The sequence below is a fragment of the Nipponia nippon genome, unplaced genomic scaffold (genome assembly GCF_047370975.1).
Source record: "Nipponia nippon isolate SJK-2023a ecotype South Korea unplaced genomic scaffold, ASM4737097v1 scaffold_8, whole genome shotgun sequence".
NCBI lineage: Eukaryota > Metazoa > Chordata > Aves > Pelecaniformes > Threskiornithidae > Nipponia > Nipponia nippon.
The window spans coordinates 34,770,953-34,786,286 of record NW_028262402.1 but is presented as its reverse complement, the minus strand read 5'-3'; the positions used below and the strand labels follow the sequence as shown (position 1 = coordinate 34,786,286).

General features: G+C 41.3%; 1 pseudogene; it reads right to left on the bottom strand.

The window, feature by feature from the left end:
• Nucleotides 1–809: 809 nt before the first annotated feature.
• LOC148050560 (uncharacterized) lies at nt 810–14,805 on the bottom strand (annotated as a pseudogene).
• Nucleotides 14,806–15,334: the final 529 nt, after the last annotated feature.

Here is a 15,334-nt window from a genome sequence, read left to right as displayed (position 1 = left end):
CAAGGGATGCAAAGAAAAATAAGAAGAATTTCTATAGGTATGTCAGCCAGAAAGGGGAGGTCAAAGAAAGTATACCCCCCAATGAACACGAGTGGCAAACAATGGACTAGGAGAAGGCTGAGGTACTCAACAACGTCTTTGCCTCAGTCTTCACTGGCAGCCTCTCTCCTCACACCTCTTGAGTGGATAGACCTCAAGGCAGGGACTGGGGGAACAAACACCCTCCCACTGTAAGAGAAGATCAGGTTCGAGACCACCTGAGGAACCTCAACATACCTAAGCTTATGGGTCCCGATGAGATGCATCCCAGAGTACTGAGGGCATTGGCTGATGTAGTTGCTAAGCCACTCTCCATCCTATTTGAAAAGTCATGGCAGTCAGGTGAAGTCCCTGGGGACTGGAAAAAGGGACCATTTTTAAAAAAGGTAGAAAGGAGGACCCTGGGAACTACCGACCTGTCAGCCTCACCTCTGTGCCTGGGAAGATCATGGAACAGATCCTCCTAGAAGCTATATTAAGGCACATGGAGGACATGGAGGTGATTCAAGACAGCCAGCATGGCTTCACCAAGGGCAAGTCCTGCCTGACCAAGCTAGTGGCCTTCTATGGTGGAGTAACTACATCAGTGGACGAGTGAAGATCTACAGATGTCATCTATCTGGACTTCTGCAAGGCCTTTGACATGGTCCCCCACAATATCTTCCTCTCTAAATTGGAAGGATATGGATTTGATGGATGGACTGTTTGGTGGATAAGGAATTGGCTGGACAGTCATGTCCAGAGAGTCCAGCTCAATGTCTGGATGGAGATCAATGATGAGTGGTGTCCCTCAGGGGTCCGTATCGGGACCAATACTGTTTAATATCTTCATCAGTGACATAGACAGTGGGATTGAGTGCACCCTCAGCAAGTTTGGAGATAACACCAAGATGAGTGGTGCAGTTGACATGCCTGAGGGACGGGACACTATCCAGAGCGACCTGGGCAACCTCAAGAAGTGCGCCCACGTGAACCTTATGAGGTTCAACGAGGCCAAGTGCCAGGTCCTGCACCTGGGTTGGGGCAATCCCCAGTATCAATACAGGCTGGGGGATGAAGGGATTGAGAGCAGCCCTGAGGAGAAGAACTTGGGGGCACTGATAGATGAAAAGCTGGACATGAGCCAGCTGTGTGTGCTTGCAGCCCAGAAGGCCAACCGCATCCTGGGCTGCATCAAAAGAAGCGTGGCCAGCAGGTCGAGGGAGGTGATTCTGCCCCTATACTCTGCTCTGGTGAGACCCCACCTGGAGTGCTGTGTCCAGTTCTGGAGTCCTCAGTACAGGAAAGACATAGACCTGTTGGAGTGGGTCCAGAGGAGGCCACAAAAATGATCAGAGGGATGGAACACTTCTCCTATGAGGAAAGGCTGAGAGAGTTGGGGTTGTTCAGCGTGGAGAAGAGAAGGCTGCAGGGAGAGCTCATTGAGGTCTTTCAGTACTTAAAGGGGGCTTATAAGAAAGATGGGGACAGGCTTTTTAGTAGGGCCTGTAGCAATAGGACAAGAGGTAATGGTTTTAAACTCAAGAATGGTAGATGTAAACTAGATACAAGGAAGAAATTTTTTACAATGAGGGTCATGAAATACTGGAATGGGTTGCCCAGAGAGGTGGTAGATGCCCTATCCCTGGAAACATTCAAGGTCATTTTGGATGGGGCTCTGAGAAACCTGATCTAGTTGAAGGTGTCCATACTCATTGTAGGGGGGGTTGGACTAGATGACCTTTAAAGGTCCCCTCCAACCCAAATTATCCTATGATTCTATGATTCTACAGTTTCCTGTTATAAATATGAACTATGTTTTTGCCCTGGGATATAGATATCAAGTCCTACGTGACTTTGTACATTTCAGTGAAAGAAATCCATCATCTAGACCCAAATAAGAAATCTCCAAATCCCATCCAAACTCCTTGAGTCTTCTTAAAAAGCGGACTCAGGTATTTTCATTAAGAACAAACATGAGGTCAATTATAGCAATGAGCATGAGTTTCTAAAAGAATTAGAGACACAATTTGTAATTATTATTGTAAATTAATTTGGTTTGCTCAATTTAAATCTCAAAAGACAAGGGAAGGATAAAGAAATAAACTTGTTGGACTGAGTTTATTGGACTGCATTTACAGACTCGGGCACTCTTTTTGCAATGTTAGTAAGCAGTTTGTTGTTCTTACCCAGCTCTTCTAAAAAAATACATACAATTTTGGTTTTAATGAGTCAGATGAATTAATTTTTATGGAAGACTCCTGAAAGCATCAGTAGAATTTTTCTTTTGCCAATGAACATTTACAGCATTCTTCATTTAAGAATTCATACAGGGAATTAGGATTGAAAAAGTACAATTACGCTGAAATATCTGTCCCTGAAAGCTCGGTGTCAGATTGGACAGAGTCCTTATTTTGAGCTGGGATAGCAAATGCTATTCAGGCCAAACACTGTCCTCTATTTAATTTCAAAAAAGAACCTGAGCTTTGGCTAATTGCCATTGGAGTACCTGACTTCAAAATGCAGGTCCCCAATTTTTGCACAGACATTGTACAACTCTGGAAAGCATTAATTCCCCTCAGTGATTTTCTGCCAAGTTGCTTACATGTTTTTCCTGTGGTTACCCAGGACTATGAAAGCTTGGTAATGTTAAGCACCTGAATGCATATTTCACTGCAGTGTCTTACCTGTCCCACCTGAAAGGACTTATCCAATAGAGATTCTTAGTATATTTTTGCCAGGTCAGGCCTAGAGCAACATAAAGACAACTAGAGCTCTGACTCAATGCCCAAGAAGGGTAGTACTTCTACCAAGAGTGCTGGAGATCAGGATATCTAAAACTTGGATCATAAAAGGGTATTTGAACACAGTTCCTGGGAGATGACCCTGGCCATCACAGTCAAGGATATTCTTACATTGTCTTGTCCTGTGTCAGCTTCTTTGGACCATAAATGTTCACCAGGAGGAGAAAGAGTGTGTTTTCATATCATTATGTGTAGGACTTCTATGTGGGAGGAAGAAGATATGGATTCCATTTTCTTCTCTAACAAGCTCTTAAAATCTAACCCAGAGTACTTAAAACAGTCAAGTCCAAAGCCCTCTTCTTTTCTTAATTTTTTTATATTTATTTCTTTCTGTGATTTCATATTCAAATTTACTTCTTTTGCTTTACAGTGTTCATTAATTCCAAGTGATGAGTGAAGTTAACAAGAAATTTTCATCCTACTGTGGTGCAGATTTAATGCTTGCTTAACAACACAGAGAAAGAGTCTCTCATATTGAGAGCAAAAAGAATGTACAGCCTCTTTCAAAGGTAGGGGTTATAAAAATAAATTGCCAGCATCTTCACCACTGTGTGTTTCTCAGGGGTCGAGCTGCCACTAGTATATTATGCATGTTGTTTTTTTAAAGACACCAATTATTTCACATTATGTTTATTAAGCCCTCCACATCATTGTTGTTCACCAGCTACCCAATTTCCTCAAGTGCAAGCAAAAGAAATAAAGGCCATCCATGGCTTTGACGTGCTTTTGATGAATATGGCCTGTATAACATTTACCACAACTCAGAACAGAAGCCATTATTTCAGCAAAGCCTGTTATTGTTCATTAGTACAAAGAGTGTATAATAAATATAATGAAAGATTGCATGGTTTACTATATCTTTGTCATCTAAAGTAGTTCCATGAATAACTACAGGGATTTGTCTTTGAATGACTTATTTGCTTACTGCCTAATAAATAACATGTAATTAGAGTAATATATTGTTTCCTAGTCATGGTAGCAAAGTAGTGGAGGAAAATAAAAGAAAGTTTTCAGATATAAAAGAATAGTAGATAATTTTAACACTGTCCCTTAAAATACTTGGACTCATTATGTATGGCTTAAACTGCTGGGAGGTTTATGTGTAAGGGAAAAGCAGGAAATAGGTTTAATGAGTTCTTTATTACTCCAGTCATGAATTATTACACAGGTAGTATAAAACTGCAGCAACTGTTCTGCATGTAAAATTTCCGTCTGTTTGAATAAGGCACCCATGGTGACCTGACACTGGTGAATGAAAATAGGCCATGTTAGTTCACAAATCTGGATGTTTTACTCCATCTATCAACATTTTTTCAGGAGCTAGTCCAGTGTATTTCAAGATCAACAGTGAGTGGGTGTCCATTCTCATCAGCTGGCTGCACTGGCAATAAATGTTTGATGAGGTGCCTTGAAAAGACCTCATGGCGCTCAGAGGAGATGCTTGTTTAGTGTATGAATGTTGAACAGGGTGTATGCCATGATATGTAAGAGCAGTGACAAAAAAAGCAGAAAGCAAACATTTTTCATTAGCTTTTTACTAGGGAAACAATGAATTTGAAGCCACCAATGATACTTTAATGATAAAAAACTTGTTCAGTAATATGCTTGCATACTATCATCCTGTGTTACAAGAGTGGATGTAGAAAACTTAGGGATGCTTTTCAGGATTTTGAGAGTGTACAAGTCCCTTATGCCAATTTTAGAATTCTCTCAAACTCCCAATCCCAAATCCCACCATTTGCAGAGCTCAGTATTACCAGCAATGAGTAATAGTGGCCTTTAGACATCTGAGTAGACGAGTAGCATTTCCTTAGTCACATGCAATTTTTCTTTTCTATTGCAAATATCTTATTTATTCCCAAATGTCACAAGCTGAATGAATTGTGTATTCTTTCAATTCCCAAACAGGGTTAAATACAGAAAAAGATCAAATTCAAGCATGACTTGCAGTCAAAAACATACTCAAATAGTATCTCCAAATCTCTTTGTGCTGCCAAATGAATTACAGGTGAGGTTTAAGTGACAGCTTTACAGATCTTCTAATGCTTTTCCTTCAGTAGCATCTTCTCAGTTCATGTTTGTTAAGCCTGTTTATAAAAGACATGATAGATTCAATCCTTGGTCTTAACTAGACTCAAAATACTTGCCTGTGGCAGTCACCGCCTCACACAACAAACGCTTTTCCTGACCCATACTTCTGAGGCAGCGTGGCCCCGTTGTTGGCAGGGAGGCCGGAAGACAGGATAATGTTGAGTGCAGGCTGCCAAGGAGATTGACTTTCCTCAATAAAAATTAAAACAGAAGCAGCTATATCAGCTGACTGTTGATGGACTGAATTTGTCCATGCAAATGTTGGTTCCTATCACCTGTGGAGGTGTCTGCACCAGGGACAAGGACTAACTTGATTGAAAGAGGCTTCATTGGTGGGTTTCAGCTCTCTTGCCCTCTGTGAGGGGTCTGGCTGGGATGGAGTTAATTGTCTTTATGGCAGACCATAATATGCCGTGTTTTGGTTTTGTGGTTAAAACAGTGTTGATATACCAATGTTTTGGCTATTGCTGAAAAGTGCTTGCACAACTTCAAGGCTTTCTATTTTTTACTTTCTGTCCCCAAAGTGAGTAGGCTTGGGGTGGGCAAGAAACTCAAAGGAGACACAGCCAGGACAGCTGACACAAACTGACCAAAGGGATATCCTATACCATAGGATGTCATGCTCAGCAACAATAGTTCAAGGAAAGGAGGAAGAAAGGGGGACAATTGTGGTTCTGGTGTTTGTCTTCCCAATTAGCTGTTACATGTGCTGAGGCCTTACTTTCCAGAGAGTGGCAGGACACCTGTCTACCCATGGCAAGTAGTAAATAAATTCCTTATTTTGCTTTGCTTGCATGTGCAGCTTTTTCTTCACCTGTTAAACTGTCTTTATCTTGATCCACAAGCCTTCTTGCCTTCCTTCTATTTTCTCCCTGTCCCGCAGCTGTATGGGTGCTTGTCTGCTGGCTAGGGTCAACCCACCACAGTTTCTTTGTAAGCTTGGGAGAGGTAACATGCATTTTTAGAAAAGCAAATTGTGATTCCATCCAGAGTCCTAGGATTTCTCCAGCTCCTTTTGATTCCTGCATGGTATGTGTTTTGCACCTACAATCTATTCCTGGCAATTTGAAAACCAACTTGTATTCCTGAAGAGTGGCTACAGGCAACTGACTGCACATGCTGCTTTGAACATCTAGCCCTAAGGCTCTGGCAAATGCTCTAAGGCAAGGAATTTTAGAGATAAGATTATTCCTTTTGTCCTTAATTCACCCCATTGGATTTACCAGCAACTATTAATCACTGTACGGTCTGTATCACACACTGTTCTCCCAGCCCTGTGCAATGCCAGAGGCACAATGGGACAAGATAGGGAAAGGCAATCAACTCACAGTTTGAAGTGAAATAGCAGATCTGTTCTTCTGTGGGCTTAGAATAGGCCAGAGTAGAAAATCTGACTTTGGTGTGCAACATGTGATATGTTTTGAAATCTGCAGTTTATTCAATTTGATAAGCAAGACCTACATTAACGCTTTAATTGCAGGCTTTCTAACTCTCTTCAGTCATTTGTCCATGGACTATTTAGTAAATGACTGGTTTTAGTGCACATCTAGCTTGCTTAATAGCATTATTTAAAGCTGTGGGTTATTTTGGGTAAAGGTGTTATAGATTTTTAACAGGGAACTCCATCAAACGTCAGTTAAGACATACACCACCTGATCTTCAACAGGTACGAATTGTAATTAATTAATGTATCATTTAGTGGAACTGACCCCTTATTTTTTGTCCCACTGCAAATTGATCTTCCACATGTTTATGGGCTGTCAATGGTGTTTTAAGACTTATTTACTTAAATCCTCTAGCCAATCATCTATTATGAATTTCACATGATGTCCTTTTAGATCAGCTGTCTGCATGAGCAAATTTGAAATATATGGGCGTGCACACAGACACACACATGCCTGGCTGTTCAAGGCCAAGTTTCTAGGAAAAGAAGAGTTTGCAAATCTGACTTTTAAAGCCCTCTCATTACCCTCCATCTTCTCTTTATATTTTGGCACACAGTGAAAAGGACCAAGATGACCCCTTTTCAGTGATTAAGGATTCCCAATGCCAGTTCAGGGGAGCGAGTGTTAGAGAACTGAAGCAGAATGAACCAGAATAGGAGAGAAGCATTTGCTTAAATGTTTTGTTAAATGCACTTTAATGCAGTGCTTGTATTAGTATCTTTGTTAACTCCGTATCTATTAGCTGCAATTCAACAAGGTGATCAAGTAAGGGCATAATGTAACATTGTGCACAGTCCCCCTACTTCATCAGCAATAGCTCCTAAGCCTGAACTTAAACATATATTTAACTACCTTACCGAGCTTCCTCTTTATTGAATATGTTTTATTTAAGGTTATCTAGCATTCTATTTTGGGTTTGTTTGGGTTTTTTCCCCTATTTTGAGGACAAGGAGTGCTGCATCAAAAGTAATTTTCCAAGCTAAGGATTTTCCCTTCCCTCCAGTTCACAGTGAGGCCATATCCTGTGTTTGCCACTGTCCATGAAATAATTAATCAAGGAGGAAAAAAAAATATATCTTCTAATTAACACAGACAATGTAAACAGAATAGTGACGTTCCTTAGTGCAATAAGACAGCTAAGTGTTTTCTCTTTACTAGTGTGGGAGAGACAATTGTGGAGACAGGGAGGAAAGCTTTCTCCATTGTGCTGGAGGGGGTGTGCACCATTTATCAAGCTGACTGCTCTGTCATATCAGTGGAAGGACCCTGGAGAGCCCTGACCATGAGATTGAAGGTTGGTACCAATTTACTGCAACACAAATGCATTGAACAGGAAAGAGAGAGCTCCTAATCTCTTCAATTTTCTTACATTACCCTGAAGGCTAGGGAATTAAATGAAACAGTAGCTGGTGACAACTTTAGAGGGTCCTGAATGCATGACAGAAAAAGTATTAAAATAGCTCAGTAGTTTTATTTTATACATGTGTGTTAATCTTACCCCTGCATAAGGAACAGGTTAGAAAAGACTGCCTCTTGGATATATGTCTCCTCGAGAGAAGGAGAGAAGCCTATTGAATTCTGTATCTGTCCAGTTCAAACTTGGAAGCAACATTTAAAAAAAATATATAAAATGTTATTTTCAAAACCAAACAAAGCATATCCTGGGGTCTTGTCATTTTCTGTTTGTTCATTGACTTTGGCAAACTTGCATTGCACCTTTGATCTTTAGCAGTGCCAGTCTCTGCAAAATCATATGAACAGGAGAATTTGTTGTGCTGGTCAGCCCTCCTGCCCACCTCCTGCAGAGTCCCTGCACCAGTCTCTCCAGAAAAGGGTGAAAGAGATCCCCACGCTGCGCCAATGGGAGGCAATCAAGATCTTGTTGAAACACTTTAGCTAGAGAGTGCTTTAAACATTAAATATCCAGCTTTATTTCCTGATTAGTCATTTCTCAGCTTGCATTAACTGTTGCAATGCTGGGTATTTATATCTATACAAATGTCCATCCTCATTAAATCCTGCTTATTTCTGATATTGCTGAATGCTGTGTGGAATCCTCCTCTCTTCAGAGACTGCAGTGTTAGTTCACAAAAATATGAAAAGAAAACACTTACACAGCATCATCTCCTGTACACATTTAATACTTGTTCAAAACACACAGCACCTTCCTTTACAAGGCTACCCACAGGAGCAGCTGCATTCCAAGTGCCGCTAGCAAGATATAAATAATAATAACGCTACATGGTTATATATAACTGGGAATAAACTTAAGACATCCCTATACCTTCAATTTAAAGGACTGCTAAAGGCCATCATTTCCCATTTCCTAGTGGGCTGGGGGAGAGGGGAGTCACACAATAAAAGGACATACACAATTATTATAGCATTACCATTTGCAATTCTAGAGTTAAAGGTCAGTGTGGTTTGCTACTGTAATATTTCCAGGGATTTATAACTTGCCTGCATAAAAATTTGCTCCAGGTTAATATTTTCTACACCGAGTGTTAGTCCGGATATGAATTTTATTTTTTATTTTTGTTTGCAGAACAAAAAAATAAGAAAAAGCTTCACTATAGATGCAGTTCTAGTCCTGTGTTATTTTAAATTTATGCTTTCTTGTAAACATACACAGTTCAGACCTAAGAACACTACTTTAGATAGTGAGATGGGAGAAAAAGTGAGCCAAAGTGATTTCAGAGTTTGAAAATAAAACAAAGAGCAGTAATATTGAAATCATCATTTCCAAGTTTTATAAGGCCCTAAGCGACACATCTTAAACACGTAATTCCTCTTTCATCACTTGAAAAATAATTTTATTTGTACTGTAAGAAATAGTGATATATTATCACAGCAAAAACATTATGGTTCTGCAAGATAAGTAACATCTTCCTCCCCAGAGAGCAGCTAAAGCAGCTGGGCCTTGGATCCATAAGGTATTTGAGCATTTGTTTTCCTAGGGAGCCCCCCTGCAGCTGGGCCAGGGGGCTGGTGGGTGCTGCAAGTCATTGCTGTGATTCACGAGGGCTTCTGGGGTTAGTTGGGAAGGTCAGCAGGGAAACTGCTGCCTCCTCAGGCCTGTGGTCCCCCCTCACCTTCACTTCAATGACCTGTGAGGACTTCCAAAAAGTCTCCCTGCTCCTGTCCCAAGGCCTGGCCAAGGGACCAACCTTACCCCCTCCACCTGGACATGCACATGTGTCAGTTGTGTTTGCAGCCCCCTCAGCTGTCTTAGCATCTTCTTGGCAGAGTCTCGCTGCAAATCAGTTTAAATGCTGTGGGTTTAAAATAGTCTTCTTCGAAGCCAGCTTCCCATGGTACTGCTCCTTGCTAAGCCACGTTTCTTCGTTAAGAATTAATCAGGCAGATTAAGTAGCTTTTGTCCTCTCTCTTCCCACAGTTTTAGCTTATCTCTTTCTCCATATGCCTGATCTAAAAGAGGTGTACCCACACTGGAGTGGTGGTCCTGAGGACTGGGAACATGTGGGACAACTCTTTTAGCCTTTTCCCCACTTCACTTTTTCCCCTGCTGCTTTGTCAAGAGAAATTCACACTCTAAGTGGTAAACCCAATCTTCATCAGGTCATGCGGCTTTGAAGAAAGAACTGGGGTGAGGGGCTTCGTGCTTTGAGTCCTGGAGAGGGAGATCCCTCTGTTCCCCACCCTGATCCCTCATGCTCCTTGTACAGGGGAGGTCATTTATAGACCTTTGGAGACTTAGGCCTGTGAAGGTCTCATCTTTCTTGTCTCTCTTTTCCTCTGTTATTTTCAGCCGCTATTTTTTCTCCATCTTGACCTCTGCTGTCTTTGCTTATTTGGATGTTAACTCTTCTTCAGCATGTCATCATTCTCCAGCGCTGCTGTACATGGTGTGGCCCAATCTCATGCACCTCTGCATGCAGCTGCGGACAGACCTTTAGGAAGAACTTAAACCTTTTCCTGTCATTTGAAATCATGATCTAGTTTGTATTTGTTCTTATTTTCTTCCACCTAAGAATTACTCCTTTTTGTGTTTGTTTTATTTTGTCAAATTACATCACAGAATACTTTCCAAGGGAAAATGTCTAATTTCCATTGAATCACAGTCCTGTGGGAACAGTAGTTTGTCAAATGTTTGCCCTCTGTTCAGCAACTCAAAGTCTTCCCTCATATTAAAATATGCCCCAGGCTTTAAGAAACAGGTTTAAATACTACTGCTCCTAGTTTTAATTCAAAAGGAAATGTATGACAGGAATCCACAAAATTAACATGAAATAATATTTGGTGTCACTGTACTAGGGCTTTTCAGCTCACTCTCGCTGTGTATCAGAGTTTCCTATTTTAAACTTTCATTCAACATCAGCCCAAAAGAAGCAGTGCTTCCTTTTGTCCCACTGTAGATTGCAAAGCTCTGCAGTGGAGAATTATGATGTTGAAGCTAAAAAGTGCTTTTTTTACATTGGCTAAATTATTTCCACTTTGTGAGGAGACTTCTGCTTTGTAAAAGCTTGTTGAATCCCTTGTCTAGGCATTTCTTCTGTCCTTAAAAGGTAAGTGGCCTTGTGGCATTTTTTTTCCTTTCCCCATCAGAGGGATTTTCTTTTCAAGTGTTTTGTATTAATCATTACCTATGTTGTAGGTCTAATCCCAAGAAGCTTCCAAAAATGACAGAATCTTTTAAAATGTTATCTTTTTGAGCACAAATGCTAAAAGAATCTATTTCAATGTGGGTGCAGTTCCTGATATCCTCAGCTGCAGTGCCCTTTTAGGTAAGAAATATCATGACATTTGATCTACTGTCATGGAGGCATCTGTGCAGTCTAATTCAGGATGGGTGAAAGAGATGATAAAATACTTCTTTTATTTGGAAGGATAGGAATTAAATTGCTTTCTACAGAAAATGAAATAATGATAAATGAACTAATTAGCCACTCAGCTTTCATGTTTTGGGGTGTTGAATATTTGGGTACTGCTCATAAGAAGTGGTGGAGAGAATGTTCAAGTGTCTAATCCTGGAGGGACTAAGAGCTCCTGATTTCCACTGATATTTTTTTTTTTTTTCTTTCTTGGGACATCTATAATTCCCGTGTCTGGAGGATGTACTTTTTATTACTGTAGAGCAGTAGCTGAAGGAAGGGTATATCCATAAACTTTTCGGAAAACCTAGAACTGTCTGTTTGTTAAAGAATGCAGTCTTGTTACTTGTGATGGATCTTTAGTGGGAAAGGGGATTTAGATGTTTCAGCCTTGGTGTGTACTTGCACACAGACAGGTTTGGGGTGGGTTGCTGTAAGCTGGCTAAGGTGACAGCAAGTGGCAGTGCATTACACATCCATGAGAACTGCTTGATTCATTTAACAGATCCTTTCTGCTCAGTCTAACGTTTGCAGATTTAACATGCCGTCAGTCCGACTAATTAGGCAGGGCAGAGTGCTGGGCTGAGGCCTGCGAGGGGTTTCCAGTGTTGCATCATTGTGTCTCACTGCACTGTGCCTGGTGAGCGGAGCCGGTGGGTCGTGCATCCAGCCAGAGGTCCCAGGAACATGTCCGTTCCCCTGGGGCAGCGCAGAGCTTTAACAACACACTGCTGCAGCCGTCGTGTGTCATCATGCTGGTCCTACGGGCTCCAGGGACCTGAGGCTGTTTCAGCTGTAATAGGGGTAAGATTCCACCATGGAAAGAAGACATGTTCATAGGATGGGACAGGTCCTGTCATCACTGGGTCTAATCGCTTGCTACTGCTGGTGGCCTTGTCCTGTCCTTGTTCTGATCAGGCTCAGCCTCTGAAGGAGCCAGCAGGCAGTGGTCATTCAATTAGCGCTCTGAGCTTTCTGGTGACTTTTTGTAGCCTTTCATAACATCGTCAAAAGTAGTCTTCGGAGTCAGAGGACAGGTAGGTGCCTCAGGGTGAAAGCTGAATGAGAAATGACAACTACACATGACATACCCGAGTGGACAAGCTGCAGGATGGTATGTGAGAAACCACATTGCAATCTGAAAGTGTCCCTAGTTAATGAGCCTTAATAGGTGTCATGAGGAAGTTGGCTTAAAAACACATACGGCTTTTACCTTCACAAATGAGTTTAAATGTTTCTGCTGTGATTTATTTCTTTTGTAAAGGCAACAAGAGGTGCACTGGAAAGCAAGACACTTAACAGCCACTAAATTAGTAGCCATGTTGTGGTTTGCAGAACAAAAAGTCTTTTGTTTATTTAAATTAACCTACAAGTACACAATTTCACAAAATAAAAGCCAGCAGCTTTTGTAGGATCAGAAGGAGAAAAGGGGACTCTTATTCACTAAGGAACCAGCCCTGTTACTTACTCTGAGGCTTGATAATTTTAAAAAATGTGACAGCTAAAACCCACTGGCACATGCTGCAAAGAAGGATGTGATAAAATAATGCTACTCATCTTCAAGGCTGTCAGTTCAGCAATCAGTACTTCTATTCATCTCCGCGGCCTGCTAACTCAGTGCTACCATGCGATAGATAAACCCTAATCCAAGTGACAGCGTTCAAATCAGAACTGATTTGATTGTTCACATATGATACCACAAGACACCAGAAGCCTAAAGAGTTTATAAAAATGCCTGGATGTCTCTTGTAGGCACACTTCCCCTCAGAATCTCTTGCAGTGTAGGACACACCAGCTCTTAAACCTTGGGTAATTTGTAGGTCATGAAAATGCTTTGGTGGCACAGTCAGTTCTTATCATAATCTAACTCTAGCTGGAGCAGGGAATGCTCAAAAATAAAATGCGGTTCAGACCTTGTAAAACCCACCTGTTCGGCTTTCATGTCTCCTTTACAGGAAGTGAAATCCTTGTCTTTCTCTGCAGAGACGAGACTTGCTCTTGAAGAGATCAAACATGAACACATTTGTTTCCATGCATAAAGCACAGTACATGGGAGAGTGGTTTTATGGCACATACGTCGGTATCTCAAAAGTCAACCTTGCTTCTCAGGATGCATCAGAGGTCCTTTCAACAACAGTTACAACAGAGCTGCTATTCAAACCTGAGGCAGTAACTGGGATTTTGCAAGTGTTCAGTGGGAGCATTACATTTACATTTTGAAATGTAATTCTGAACAAGACTCTGAGGATACTTGTACTTTGTGGAGATTTCAAAGTTTACTGTCCCTTTCTTTTCTTATTTTTCACTGAGGTATCCTGAAGTTTTAGAGTAACGCTTGGGAGAATAATTGTTCAAGTAGTTCAAGAAGACAATGGCGATGGACTAATTGAAAGCAGAATGTGACCTGTAGCTGTTCAAGATCAAGAATGAAAACTGAACGACTTTTCAAGGAAATTGTCAAAGTGTCTGAATACAGAGTGAAATTATGGGACTTCTAGAGGCAATAGCTTTCCCTCTTGTGTCCGGGTCATTTCACAAAACAAAGAGGAAAGTTCTCTTTGTAGTCTTATGTTAAGGAGACCAGATGTCTCGGTTTAACAAGGTACTTAAGCCTGTGTCTAGTTTTGAGCTTATGAGAAATTCTTTAGTCCTGTGCTTTAAATACTCAGCTGAACTAGGATACTGAAGTGAAGGGTTTCTCTGCAATCAGACTTTGCACATTTTATATATATACATCTCCTCCCCCCCCCCCCCCCCCCCCCCCCCCCCCCCTTAGCAGTGTGGTTCTTTTTCAGAGGCATGAGTGAGAAAGAAAGGCTTTTCTTGTATATTTTGTACCTAAAATGGATTGTCGATCTCCTGGCTCCTGGTACTACTATATAGTTTCTATTTCTACTTTTCATGTTGATTAAAATATGTAAGTGTATTTTTTTCTAAGCATGGATTTAGGCGTACATTGAGTAATATTTTTCCAATGTCATCCTCAAGAGAATCCTAATTTAAACTTGTCTCAAAGGCACTATGCTTCTTTTCTCAGTGCTCTGCTTATTCTATCTTTGGTTTTGCTTTTGTTAGTTTGTGGTTGCAGTGTGGACGCTAACATAGAAACAGAAAGAAGTCCTGGTGAATTGTAATTGGTGTACTGAAATATCACAGAGTTGTCCTGAAAAAGGAAAACAATACCACATGGAATTTACAAAAACAAATAGGCAGCCTAGGTATGTACTTCTCCGTGGCTTCAGTGGAATTTCAGCACTCGTTAAATTTCCCAAGACACTTGTGTGAGCTTTAGGCACTTAAAGTCTTTTAAATTTGATCTTTTGATTTTGTTACAGGTGGGTTTTTTTCAGTTCTTTAGACCACTATTATAACTCCTGCTATCTCTATACTACATGTAGGGGTAAACCACAGATAAAATTGTGAGCTTGCTTTGCGCTCGGAAATGTACATCTCACTTGGCAAGTTTACTTGTGTTGGTGTCATCCTCCTCATCACATCCAAGTTGCATTGGACAGCTGTGATCTCTGTCAAGGTAGAGTGGCTTGTCCCAAACAGGTCATGTTTCTCTTGTTCTCTCTGTATGAAAAGGTTTCTAACTGTTTCCACATGTACCATCCTGCCCCAAGTTTTGATCTGCCTGCTCCTGAGTCACTAATACTTCAGCATTTATCTCAGTGAAGATTTCCCATACTTAGCAAGTTGTCGTGGTTTAACTGCAGCTGGCAACTAAGCACCACACAGCCGCTTGCTCACTCCCTCCTGGTGGGATGGGGGAGAGAATCAGAAGAGTAAAAGCGAGAAAACTCGTGGATTGAGATAAAGACAGTTTAATAAGGAAAACAAAAGCCACGCATGCAAGCAAAGCAAAACAAGGAGTTCTTTCACTACTTCTCATTGGCAGGCAGGAGTTCAGTCATCTCCAGGAAAGGAGGGCTTCATCACGCATGACGGTTACTTGGGAAGAAAAACGCCATCACTCCAAATGTCCCCGTGCTTCCTTCTTCTTCCCCCAGCTTTATATGCTGGGCATGATGTCATATGGTATGGAATATCACTTTGGTCAGCTGGGGTCAGCTGTCCTGGCTGTGTCCCCTCCCAATGTCTTGTGCACCCCCAGCCTACTTGCTGGTGGGGTGGGGTGAGA